We start from the raw sequence: 14,519 nt of genomic DNA, 5'->3' as shown, positions 1-14,519 counted from the left end.
TCCCCAACAACGATTCATTAAAAGACTGAAGGTTCTTCACACCCAAACCACCAGAACATTTTGGTTTTCAAACTTCAGACCAGGAGACCCAGGCAATTCCTTTGCTACCTCTACTATTTCCCCAGAGGAAGGTCCTTTGGATATTAGCAATTTTCGAAAGAACCTTCTTTGGAGCTTTATAGAGCGATAATAAATAGGTAGGAATATTGGATAGAATAGAATTCAGAAGAACTAATCTCCCTCCAAAAGATAAATGCTTACATTTCCAAGAAACAAGTCTTTTAGCTACAGTATCAATCACAAACAGCCACGTTGCATACCTCGACGGATTCGCACCAACTGGAACACCCAAGTAACTGAAAGGAGTAGATCCTATTTTACAAGACAAGAAGTTTGCCGCACTATTCAATAAACTACCAGACACTTTGATCCCTATCAAAGAGCTTTTGTGGTAGTTAACCTTTAAACCAGAAGCCATCTAAAAACATATGAGAATGATTTTCATACATAACAGATTTGCTTCCTTAGGCGTGCAAACCAAAATTGTATCATCAGCAAACTGAAGATCAGATACCTCAATGCCAAGTCTGCCAATCTTGTAACCTTCATAAAGACCCACCCTTCGTGCATTGTGCACCAACCCTGCAAACCTTTCTGCAATCAGGAGGAAAAGAAAAGGGGCCATAGGGTCCCCTTGGTGAATACCTTTAGACACAGTGAACTGAGTTGAAGGGCTCCCATTAATCAAGACAGACATAGAGGTTGATGACAAATATACATGAATCCATTTTCTCCATCTTACCGAGAACCCAAACCAAGAGAGCATGTAGTGAAGGAATTCCCAACTAACAGAATCATAGGCCTTCTCAAAATCCACTTTAAAAAGTAAACACCCTTCTCTGTCCTTCTTCGCCGAATGAATAACTTCATTAACCACCACGACAACATCAAGAATGTTTCTACCTTTGATAAAAGCAGACTGGGATGAAGAAATAAGTGATCTCATCACCACTTTAAGTCTTCCAGCTAACAGCTTAGCAAAAATCTTATACAAAGATCCAACCAAGGAAATTGGTCTGAAGTCTTGAATTCTATTTGGATTCTTCACCTTTGGAATCAAAGCTATAAAGGAAGTATTAAGACCCTTCGGAAACTTACAGTTATCCTGAAATTCTCAGACAAAAAACACAATTTCATTTTTAAGTAGATCCCAAAACTCCTGAAAAAACTTGAAATTGAAACCATCTCGACCCGGGCTCTTATCAATTGCACAACTCCATACTACATTCTTGATTTCCTCCTCTATAAAAATAGCATCCAACCCAGCTATTTGAAATTCCGATAAAGATGGAAACTCCACACCATCCAAAGTCGGGTTACACAGCGGCATCCGATAAAAAGTCTTTTAAAAATATGTTGTGATAGCATTCTGAATCTCCCCTTGATCCTCAAACAAAATTCCGTCAATCCAAACCCCCAATAATTGATTTCTTCTTCTCCTGTTATTGATACAAGCATGAAAGTAACTTGTATTAGCATCACCTTGCTTCAACCAACGACTCCTAGTGATGTGAACCCAAATGAGCCAAAGTGGGGAAAATAATTCCCAACCCTTCTAGTAGGGCACGACCATGTTCTAAGCATGGCTAGGACACATTTGTGTCCTAAGATGGTTCATCCAACATTTAATTTTTCTTGTGCTATTTGAAGTTTAGAATAAATGAAGTTTGAAGAGCATTAAATGAAGTCAAGTCCACTAAAGACAACTTGGGCATTTCGTGCAAACCATTCAAGCCAAGTCAAAGATGGTTAATTCTATGGAATAATTCATGCAACTTGGCTGAACCAAGATTAAAAATTCTTATCAAGAACCACGTTCTTGTGGCGAATATCACCCGGCTTATCAACACCATTGTTGTGGCGCCATTCACCCTTCATTCCTTACCATCTTCTTTTATCCTAAAGTATTTCCTTTCGGCCTAAATTACATCTTCAAAAACAACCACTAAAACCGTGGGTTCATTACACCAAACAAGATAGATTATTTCAAAAAGGATCTCCTGAAGAGGTTCTCATCACCTAGCTTTTTGGACCAACAAATTTTCTCTTAGATTAGAAGCCTCCAACCATTCTGCGGAAAAAGACTTTTGCAACATAATTTGCTCTCCATCTAAAGTTGTACCCTCCCTTGCAATGTCAATGATTTGAATTCTATTCACCAACTCACCCATTTTCATATCCAATGTGCCAAATGTCTCCTTATTCCACCTTTTAATAATCTCTTTCATGAACTGCAATTTTTCTTTAAGAATGAATGCATGTCAACCTGTAACTTCCTTTTCCAGCCAATTTTTCTTAACCAACTCTACGAAGTCCTGGTGTTGAAGCCAACAATTATTAAATTTGAAGGGAGAATAACCTCTCTTAATTATTCTGTATCTGAGAACAACCGGACAATGATCTGAGAAGTCCCTATTAAGAGCCCACTGAGAGACATTTGGCCAGATTGAGAGCCACTCAGATGACAAAAGGAACCTATCAAGTCTACTCATTACTCCCTCCCCTGCTGCACAAACACCATGAGAAGCAAGAAAACCATCTCCTCGAGTTGATCTTGTTCTTGTAAATTTTGTTGAATCTCAAATGTTAATAATACCACCAGATCTACCACAAGATGGATTAAAGTCCCAACCACAATCATTATTCCCTAAACTCCAGAACATAAAATATTATCACACACCTCCAACTTTGATTCTTGAATACCCAAAAAAATCAACATCCTTCTGCTAGACTAACTTCCTTAAACTCCTCCTTTTCAAGGAGCTCCCTAAACCTCTCACATTAATAGACAAACAATTCATGGGAAACCTTTCTTATCCCTTAGATTAGCATCGGTACTATCAATCTTATCTCTCACTTCCAATTCTGCAATTCGATCAATCATGACTGAATCATCTCCTTCAAAGGTGACACCAATTGTTTTCCCCAAATCCCATAACTTTCCTGCAATGTGCTCCCCTTTTTTGAAATGAATTTGGTTTGCACTTTGACCATTTGAATCAGAGATTGAGTTACTAATTGAAGAATCTATTCTTAATATATATAATATATTATATTCATATATCAATATAAAAGTATATATAATTATAAAATATTTTTAATATATATTGTTTATATATATAATATATATATAGTTAGGTATCTAATAAGTCAAATTTTATTTGTCTCAAATTCAGTTCAATTATTTAGTAAAAGTTTAACTCGTGTGGTTTATAAATTAAATATATTAAGTTATATAATGAATTGTATTTTGAATGAATATTGAAAAGATATAGTGTTATTATCAAAATATAAGTACATTGATTGATTTGAAAGAAAAATTATTAATTAATTGAGTGAAGACTGAAGAAGAATATGAATGATCCTATTTTTAATAAATTGGCTATTTTTTAAAAATGCATTAATTGTTGACAAATTTCATGATATCAGTAATATATGCTAGTGTGAAATTTATATATTGTTGATGTAAAAATTTATACAAAAATATTATATCATTTACCATTCATTTGGATTTTTTTTTCTGAAAAGTCAAGAATAATTAAATATCAACAATAGATAATGTAATAATAACGTATAAAAGTCATTAACTGTAAGTACATACATCTTTTTCTCATGCTATATTCTTTAATTCGTGTAAAGTTATCCAAAGGGTCTTATAAATTGTTTTGAGGCAACAATATATATAGGGGATATGGGTGATCCACTTGAGAATGATGCGCTATTGTGAGAAATGATAATAATTAATATGAAAAATTAGATCTTATTTGAACGGTCAACATTAAGAGATATATTCATATGACTTTTTTAAGTGATCATGTGACCAATAACTCATTTTTATTCTAACCATTCATGATAGATTATAAGACCCAAATTTATTATTTTTACATAATAATTGTTTTAATTTGAGTCACTCTCAATATATGTTCTAGAAAATTTGTTAATGAAAATAAGATAAAACGTGATGTATTGAAACATATCCAAAAATTGAAAATTATGGTTTTATATGCAATGTTTCATTTTTTATTCCTAACCAGTATGCTTTAAGACGCGAAACATATTATGTGGAAGAAGGGGGAAGAGAGATAAATCAACTCAGAGTTTTGTCTTGATTATGGAATAGATGCTCTTGAAAGTTGAAACCCTAGCCCTTAGCTTATTTACACTGTTATTCCACCAATGATGCCAACATGTGTTTTGTTTATTGATTTATATCCATCTTTTCCTTGGATTCTATTCATAGTTTTGTCCTTTTCCTCTACTTGAGTTTGCTTATACATCAGCACTTCCCAAAGTTCATTCTCAATAACGAACACTGCAAGAAAAAGTTTATATAGATAGCACTGCCTGTGTTAAGGGTGCAATTTTGGACACTGTCACATTCACTGTTCAATAGTTTCACATAACAAATCTTAGCCATTAAATCATACCTGACCCAACTTATTTGCCAACTTAAAGTTATACTAGGTGAGTGTATGCGTGATGCAAATAATTTTATTTGTCAAAATATTATGTAAAAATATATTTTTACATAATATTTTATAAACTATTATTGACAACTATTTTAGGGGTTGCTTATTGGGGCTATGGTAAAAAGTGGTGGTCTTTGCTAAGCAAATAAATTGTTGTCTATTCAACATCAAATGCAACAGTTTTTGTTCACTGTTGTCTTATATCAAAAAAACTATTGCCTGAACAAAAGACAACACCTTAGACTACCACAATTAAAAAATTATTATTATAATAAAGATAACAGTTTTTTAATATTATACCACAGTTTTTAACCGTTGCCATAGATAAAAATACTGCAGTGATATAAATTTTAGAAGGATAACTAAATGTCATTTTAGAATATAAACATGCAACCAATATTAATTTAAAAATTACATTTACAGTACAAACATTAAAAATCATATGCTTTAGTTGTTTATCAAAATTAAAAAATAAAAGTATACTAATATATCTGAAGTTTAATTATATTTGTCACCCTTTTGTCTAAAAGATGACACCCACCTTCCTTACAATGGTAGTGGACATAATATATGTATATGAATTATGAGTGATTAATGTAAGTAAAAGAATAAATAAATAATTTATATATTTTTACTAAATCTCATACCTCTGAGTTAATTTACTCTTATTTTGTCTTTATGATGTTGGTATTGGTTGAATCCTTGAGATCTTTAGGCTAATTTGTTCACATGTGGGTCGTGTTTGTTATATTGGCTGGTGGTTTTAGGCCCAGTGTTGTTCTCTTGTTATTATTTACTATAATCCATAAAATCTATTCTGGAATATTATAAAAAACTTTTTAAGGTGATAAGTAATTTTAACTTTGACCATATCATATATTTATTATTTTCACATTTGACCCTCACTATATATGTTTTTCTAACTGTCCCTAGGACAATTGTTAAACAACCTAAATTGTATCAATCTTAAAAAACTTGAATGCTAACTCTTTTTTATAAAAAATACATCATAGCCCCTCTCAAAAGGTAGGGAGAGCATTCACTTTGATTCTAGATATAGTTTTAAACTTATAATTAATGATAAAGTTGCTTTAATTTTTGTAACAAATACATTGCTTTTGAAGATTAACTTTACATTATTAGCTTTCTTAAACACTCTTTAGGTAAGGGTAGTTCTATACTTAATATGGAATTAGTTTCTTACAAGACACACTCGTTATACTAAAAAATATCATTTTTTATGTATATATATTTATGACTCGTCATAAAATAGTGTTTATGTGGTACATAAAAATAGCTTTCAGGCCAATACTCTTTCTCTCCTGGAAGCGAAGGCAGGAGCAAAGCCTATTAATTCACTTGTTTGCTAACCACTTGTCGGCTACTCGCACTCTGTAACCATGCCAAATGTTTTGTCTGCTTTTTTATTTGTCAAAATATTATATATAAATTATTATTTTTAGAGAGATAACATATTACCATTTTAAAATATATGCACGCATGATGAAATCAATATTAATTTAAAAATTATATTCACACTACAAAGTTTTTGTAATACTTTTTCAATATGCATAAAGATTCTTTACAATTGTAACTTTCTCTTTCCAACCTTGTATCATTCTTGTATATATATATTTTTGTGCATGGGTCACCTTTAACAATATTAATTTTTGCTAATAAAAAAATATTCTTTACAATTTTAGTTGCTTTAAACTTGGGTTACCCATCACCAAGTGATGGACATGATTTTTTAGGATATGGGATTGAGGAATCTTTAACATATGGGGAATCCTATTATTATTGAGATATAAGAACACTAAAAAACTATCAATAAGTATGTTTATCAAAATGATTTTGATTTAAAATTAAAAATATAAAGAATATCTTATGTTTTACTAAAATATTGTTATGGAAGATCAAATATACTACCATCACATTTTATACTTCTAAAAAATGATTTACCTTCACAACTACGAATGACAAAATATTTAGACGGTTGTGTTCCTGCAATGATTATCCACAATAATAATTTATAGATAAAAACATATATTAGGGTATATGCACTTGGATATGCATATATTCATAAAAAAAATTAATTAAATATTTTTTATATATTATAATTTTTTATTAATTTTAGATCATGTGCAGCTTATTTTATTATTGTGTCATAATAGATTTTAGTGATTGAACTTTAGTGACAAATTTGTCATACAATGTTATTATTAATGACATTGATTATTAAAATATATAAATATATTTAATTAAATTTGAAAACATGTCCATGCTCACAAATATTTACTACCTTGTATGGGGACCATAAACAAATGCACTATGAGTGCAAGTAAAAACTACTCTCCCAACCCGCCACATTGACATCCATGTAACTAAGACACATATTTTGTTTTGTATGGTGTAAATAAAAATATTTATTGTTTTGTTTTATTAATTTTTCAATATTAATGTTAGTATATTATATGTATATTTAATTTCACGAGTATATAATTTAATAATTAATTATCAGTTGAATCATTATACTACTATATTAATATCTTAATCGATTTGATAACTAATACGATATTAGTAATATTGTTCATAAGTGAGACATTGAATCTTTAACCAAAATCATAAGACAATGATTTTATGAGTCTTTTTCACTTATAAATTCTTTCACTCACATCATCCTATACAAGTTGGACTTCACACTTGAATATACAAATAATATATCAATCACATGTAGATATCACACACTTACTAGTTACACTCTCTTAGATCCACTATATTCCAGTCGAGCGAGCGACTCAAATACCACTTATTATGACCTAGGATCAAGGAGTCCCATATTACTAAACTATTAAAATTGTGAAGATAGCTATCTATAAATGAGACACTTAAACAATACTTCTTTAACTAAAATCTTAACCCAATAATCAACTTATAAATTATTTCATGTATTCTGTCTTATATGATGAGATTGAAAATTGGTGATATAATTATTAAATAACTTTTAGTTGTAGTCGTATCAAGATTGATTATTTTCACACTTCTAAAATGACACTTGTCCTCATGGATTTTTCTAGCCATTGCCATTAAGGTTATATAATTAAGCAACCAAAGTTGTAAAGTCAATCCGAAAAAATTAAATGTTTACTCTTGATATAATAAATACATTATTTTTTAAGATTAACTTTTCACTTTTAGGTTTTCTAAACATAGAGAACCACCTAAAATTGCGTTATTATAAGAAATTACAATAATTAATATGAATCATTTTATCATATTTGAACAATCAAGATTAAAGAATAGACGTATATGAGTATTATGTAATTAATAACTAATTTTTAATCTTAATTATCCATAATTGATTGTAAAACCTAGATTTATGGTTTTCATAATGTTTATATGACTGATATATATATATATATTCACTTTTGTCCTTCTTATAAGATAATTTTAATAATTTCACATGAATTAAGGAATGTAGAAACATCATTAAATATGTTAATAATTGTATGTAGTTTCCCAAAGTTATCATTCATGAAACTAAATTAAATTATATTGTCAGACAAACCGTATTAGTAAACAAATGTGTTTTAGTTTAGTATTATATATATATATATATATATATAAAATACAGGGGTTTGATAAATGTTGTCATTAGCCCAATGTTTAAGCAAACTTAAATGTAATGTCCATTATAAAATACTTACAATATTTGTCTCTTAGTATAAAATATATCAATTCCCAAGATTGACTTCTTTACATTTTTGGATTTCATAAACATTAAGGATAATGGTTAGCTAGCAAAATCCCATCACTTAAATAAAATGCCCATTTGTAAATTAATTTCGCAAAACTCAATATCGTGTATGTATATTGTGGTTGAAAAATGTACTACATCTGTAAATTAATTTCACCGAAGTCAATATCATTTTTTATTTATATTGTTGAATATGGTTCTTCCGATAAAATGAAACCAAAGCATCTTGAACTCTTCTCCTCTTTAATTAACATTGCTTAGAGTCCCTTCATTCAGAATCTGGAAGTGCCCTTATCTACTCATTTTAACGAATATTCTCTAATGCTTTATGAGCTAATTAATCCAAATTAATTAATTATAACTTTTATGACTTCTTAGTTAAGAGCATCAAAATAGTGGACATGTAGCTTAATTCTTTCACGCCCCTTTAACTTTTTTTTTAATTTGATACTTAATAATAGCTTTTATACATGATTTTACATGTGTGCTATAAACATTGGTGGACCATATGACTTATGTGCTTTAGATGATTATATATTTTTGCTTAATGATGTTGAGCATCACTTAGAACTTGAAAATATATTGTAATAATATAAAATTATAAGATAACAAGATTCCACTTTGATGAATGTCTTTTGTCCATGGCTTAATTATTACTTGGCAACTCATTATTTTGATGATAAACTAAACCCTTGGCTACTTTTTTGTACAAATCAAAAGGCCACATGCCACATTCTCCAACTCTATTAATAATATTATCTTTCCTAAATTCTTGGCTACCTTTGTATACTTGTGTTTTAGTTCCTATATGTGGATGATAAATTGAGTGGATAAGAAAAATAAAGCTTATGAAATTCAAGGAATAGGGGGCAAATCCTGGAAGAGCAGGAAAAAATAGTTAATTCAATAGTTTGGAATGGTTTTGAAAAAATAAATAAATTTGCAGATCAATCTTTTGTACCAACTAAAAATTTTGTTTTCATTAGGTATTAATTTATTTTGCTTAATAAATCAAATATTCGCAAAACTTTGTTAATAGTATTTGAAATCTTGAAACAAATTAACTTCAGAGTTTATGTTCTTAAACTCAAAGAACTTATATTTTATGTGTACATCTTTCACTCAGAAACGGATCCTCTCATTTTTTAGAACAACTTGACCAATTGTTATTTTTTTTCTTAAATTTGACCAAGTGTTGCTGATTAGAGTAAGTATTAGCCTTTACAGGCTTGAGAACCCGCTAGGACCAATGCGGGATGCTTTGGTTTATTATTCTTGACAGTGAAACTTTTTGAGAGAAAAAATGTACATTAATATAGTGTAAAAGTTTGATATATTGTTAATGTATTATTCATATTTAATTATTATTGGCTCTTCAAAAAAGTAAGTCAAATAAATGATAGATAATATGGTAACAGTCTATAAATCTTTATGCTTACAATCGTTAGATGTGAAAACTTAATTCATAAGTATAATTGAACACATTTTGATTCTAAAAGCTAAGTAAATGTTATTCATATTATGTGCCTTGGTTATTTATTGCACTAATCCTATAATATGAGTTTCTATGTCATTTCAGGACTTAAAGAGCAAAAATAAACATAATTGGTACCAAACAGCTAAAAAACCCAGATAAACTGATTCGTGCCAACTATAAGAATTGCGCTCAATGCATTCACGCTAAGTGTAGAAGGGTAGTTCACATGTATTGTTTTCGGTTAGAATTAGAATGTTTTTTTATTTCTTTTAGCTTATAGGCTAGTTTAGTCCGAAAACAAGATGTAAACACAAGAGAGAAAATTAAAAGGAGTTGACATATGCTTATGGATAAGGTACCCCTTATCCATTGGGCTGTATTTTCTTTCTTTTATCTATGATATTTTTGTGAAAATGTTTAACTAGACTTCTTCTTTATTGAGATTAATGCAATATTCATTTGATGTATAATAATTGGATTCAATTTTATGCTTAATTGTTATGTATTGATTTTATGAGTTGCCTAATTTTTCTTAATGCTTTTCTGGAAATTGACAATCTCCTTTTTGTATGATTTTTTGATAAATGAACTTATGAAGGAATTATGGTTCTAAAAGCTTAAAAATAGAGGCTAATCTTATTGATATAATTCTAGACGTAGATTTGTATTAATATGTCACTTGTGTGTTTCTGTTAGTATGATTACTACACATTGCTCATATGAATATTAGATAATTCTCAAACTTGTTAACAGAGACACTTAAACATGGATATTAAATCAGTCCATCAAAACCAATACACATCAAGCCAAAGATAAGCATTATAAGCAGAGGAGAAAATCAGACCAAGATGATGAACGCCATGGCACATCCAACAAAGGCCATAATGCACCAGAAACGGATCAAGGGCTCACAAGGCACAATACATCTGCACTTGAAGAAGAGGGCATACTGGAAAAACATTGTGTTTACACCAGCAACAAAGTCATAAACAAAGAAGACCTTGGCACACCAACAGGCCAACACCCTGCACCAGATTACACCAATAGGCAACACAAAAATACAAAACACATCTATGCTACATCTGACCCAATGCCTCTAATGGTTAAGACCAAGTTATTGCCTCATTCGAAATCAATGCACTGCTTAACAGATCAATAGTGCAAATCTAACTCAATTACTTGATAAGCAAGTTACATATCTCTAGTCTTTAGAATAAGTTTGTTATGTTAGTTATTCAGTTAAAGCTTTATGCAATTATGTTAGTTATTCAATTAAGCTTCATTCCAAGCTTTACTGATTTTTATAAATAGATTCTCCTTTTCCCTTTGTAAAATCAATCAATGTAATTCATATTATCATCAAATATAGAAGAGGTATTATTCAAAAGGAGTGATATACTCATCTTGTTCTTTGAGCTTAACATTGCTCAATCTTTTATTCTTTTTCTGTTAATAGAGGTGGGCTAATAGTTCATATATCTTCATCTTGTTAGTGTAGTGACTAGACATAGAGTTATATTAATAAGTTACTAATATGGCTAAAATATTGGTGATTAGTACATTTGAGGTGTTACATTTAACTCAATTTCATAAGAATATATTACTAGACATAAATGTATATTTTGTAGGTCATAAATATTCATCTTGTGTGTATAGTTGTTGGACATATAACTTTACTTCATTAGCTACTAATTTGACTAAAAAATTAGCTTTTAGTACTATTGAGGTTCCTTGTTGTATGAGAATCATTGCTAAATGAATTTGTGTTGTTGAATCTAGTGCATATGGATAGTGAGTAGTAAAGTTTGATCTCAACATCTTAATTCCAATATTTTTATCTAATAGCTAATTCGTATTTAGTTAATTAACAAACCAAACAAACCCTTTGAAAACCAACTTAAAATAACAATTTTTAGTTCAAAGGCTAGTATCAAGCAAGTCCTTATGGATTCAACAATTTTTATACTTATTTGTAACAACTCAATTTGATAATTTTATAGACTAATTTTTCAGTTAACAACAATGTATAGATATTACACTCAATTTTTATTAGGGTAACGAATGAGAAAGTATAGGTTTCCGGATTTGAATACAAGTGTTCACACATTGGTTTGTTATTGTTTGGTTGATTTGGCTCCTATGGAACGAGGTGAACTTCTCATGAGAACTTAATTTCACACAACTTGTGGAGTTAATTCATCTGAGATCATTGGTAGTACTTGATGGGAAACTCAACACAATAACAATGAAAAATCTAACAGAGTATATACAGCGGATAATAATTTTCCCAACTTGCTAGAATCTATGAGGAGCAATAACAAATAATGCAGTAATTAAGAACACACAAGAGACTTTTAACGTGAAAAACCTTCCTGAAGTGAGAAGTAAAAACCACGGACACAAGTCAGTCAATCAAGTTCCACTATGATTAAAATAGGAATACAAGAATGTCTCCAAAATATAACACAAAACATGCTCAACAATATGGCATACAACATAGCAACAAGCTTGAAAATGAGAACACAATTGTAGAAAAAACCAAAAAATCAACCATTGTTATGGCTCATTTTCTACCACCTCGGACGACGCCTCACCGATCCAACCGTTAAGAATGAAGTACCAGAAGTTGTGAACCTGCTATCCAAATGGCAGTTCGATTCAGCAACTGGTATGAGCAACTGGTATGAGTTCCTGTGGGTTGAGTTCTTTCAATTTCTCTCTCACTTTTCTAATGCCTCTTTTTTACGTCAACTGATTGCACCCACTTACCACATCTGATCTATATCCATTAGATTAAGTGGGATAAGTGGACTTTGCCTAATTGGGTCTTTCTCCATATAGGAAGGAAGCCCAAACCCAATAATACTTGCTCTTTCTGCCATTAATGTAAATAACTTATGACTTGTATTACAGTCTATAGGTAGTTGGCCTTTCTCAATTATGATGTAATCCATTTTTTATATATGGGCCAGTATTCCTTCTACTACATTTAATATGTTAATTTTGCTTAGAGAAAAGAAATGAGAATTCTAATAAATTTGTTTATAAATATATAAAAGAAGGAAATTGGTCATGAGCATTTTTAATTTTAATAATAAATGTGTTGGTTAAGTTTTGTCATTTTAAGTGTTTTGATCATAAATCCGCCCATAAATAATGTCTAGTTTGAAAAATGGCTCGTGGTAGACCAAACCAAGCCTAAAAGTGTAACCGACACTTTAATGTTTGGACCAACTTTTATTTTTCATGAACCAAAGTCATTTTAACTTAGTCTATTATTATTTGGCAGGTAAATAAAGACTATTGTAGCCGTTAGAGGAGGATTGCTCGGGGGAATCAAAATATGACCGTGGAGGGGCTTAATGGAGCATTTATGGTGCTTAAACACCTTGTCTGGACCATTGGAGCTTAATTCACCTGGGCACATTTCATTTAGGGGAATCCTAAGTCATTTTCAGAGCTGTTGGAACAAAGATGCTCGTGGAGAATTAACATGTGCTCATTGGAGACCTTAATTGAGCATTGATGGTGCTTTATGGGTGTGTTCTAGTCGTTGGCAGACTAGTAACTTCACACCAACGACATCCTAAGCTATTTAGTGCATCATCACTCATCATTCTGCCGAGGGAAATTCTTTTGTATGTGACATGCTTTGTGATAATAGTGACATTCCATATTCTTGTATTTGGACTTGGACTTACATCTACTCTTTTTTCTATCACCTTTTGAATCCATTTTATGACTTTTCCCCTTATTTTTAGTGACAAACACCTCATAATAAGATGAATTACCATGTGCCTTCCTTCTCATCTCTTCATTAAGAATACTTTATTTTATACTTTGCAAAGAGGCAATACCATCAACGGCTGAGTTTGTAATAGAAACCCGAAATGTTTCACAAGAATCTGGCAGAGTATTCAGTAACCATAGTCCTAACACTCCATCATCAAACTTGATACCCATTCCTAATAAGGACCCCTTGAAAATCATTCAAGTGATCTGAAATAGAAGCTCTCTCCTTATAACTCAAATTCATCAAGGAACTCAACAAGTATAATTTATTATTCCCTGATTTATAAGCATACAAGGATTCATTTTTCTTCCATAAAGATTTTGCATTTTGCTCATTAGCAATGAGATTGTAGACATTGTCTTCTACATATTGTCGAATAAAACCACAAACTTGTTGATGTTGAAAACTCCAATCCTCATTAGACTTTGACTCTGACTTCTCAGTAGCAAACAAAGTTATTGCAAATTTTTCACAAATAATAAATCTTTCCTTTTTCCTTTCCACAAGTGATGGTTAATATCATTCAAATATATCATTCTATGTGTATTTACCTCCATCATTCAAGCAAGTCAAATAACCTCAAACCAAAGAGCTCTGGTGCCACTTTGATGGGAAATTCAAAAACTCTAACAAAGTGTATGCAACAGATAATAATTTCCGCAACTTGCTAGAATTTATGAGGAGTAATAACAAATAATGCAACAACTAAGAACACAAAATGGACTTTTAACATGGAAAACCTTGCTGACGTGAGAAGTAAAAACCACGGGAACAAGCGAATCAATCAAGCTCCACTATGATCAAAATAGGAATACAAGAGTGTCTCTAAAATATAGCACAAAACATGCTCAATAATACGGCATACAACAGAGCAACAAGCTTGAAAATGAGAACACAAAGTTGCAGAAAAAACCAGAAAAAATAGCCACTGTTATGGCTCTTTTCTACCACCTCGAACGACGT

The 14,519-nt window shown here is 30.7% G+C and overlaps 1 protein-coding gene across 1 annotated transcript in view; it reads left to right on the top strand.

The window, feature by feature from the left end:
- The first annotated feature begins 8,500 nt into the window (after positions 1-8,500).
- The window catches only part of LOC109338663, a 39,957-nt gene continuing 33,938 nt past the window's right edge, over positions 8,501-14,519 (top strand). Inside the window, exon 1 of the mRNA XM_019575948.1 lies at positions 8,501-8,587. The gene's annotated coding sequence lies outside the window, so the exon portion shown is untranslated. The remainder of the gene's footprint in view (positions 8,588-14,519) is intronic.

This window comes from Lupinus angustifolius, unplaced genomic scaffold (genome assembly GCF_001865875.1).
Source record: "Lupinus angustifolius cultivar Tanjil unplaced genomic scaffold, LupAngTanjil_v1.0 Scaffold_32_86, whole genome shotgun sequence".
Taxonomy (NCBI): Eukaryota; Viridiplantae; Streptophyta; class Magnoliopsida; order Fabales; family Fabaceae; genus Lupinus; species Lupinus angustifolius.
The sequence above is the reverse complement of the archived record's forward strand: the minus strand, read 5'-3'. Positions and strand labels throughout refer to the sequence as shown.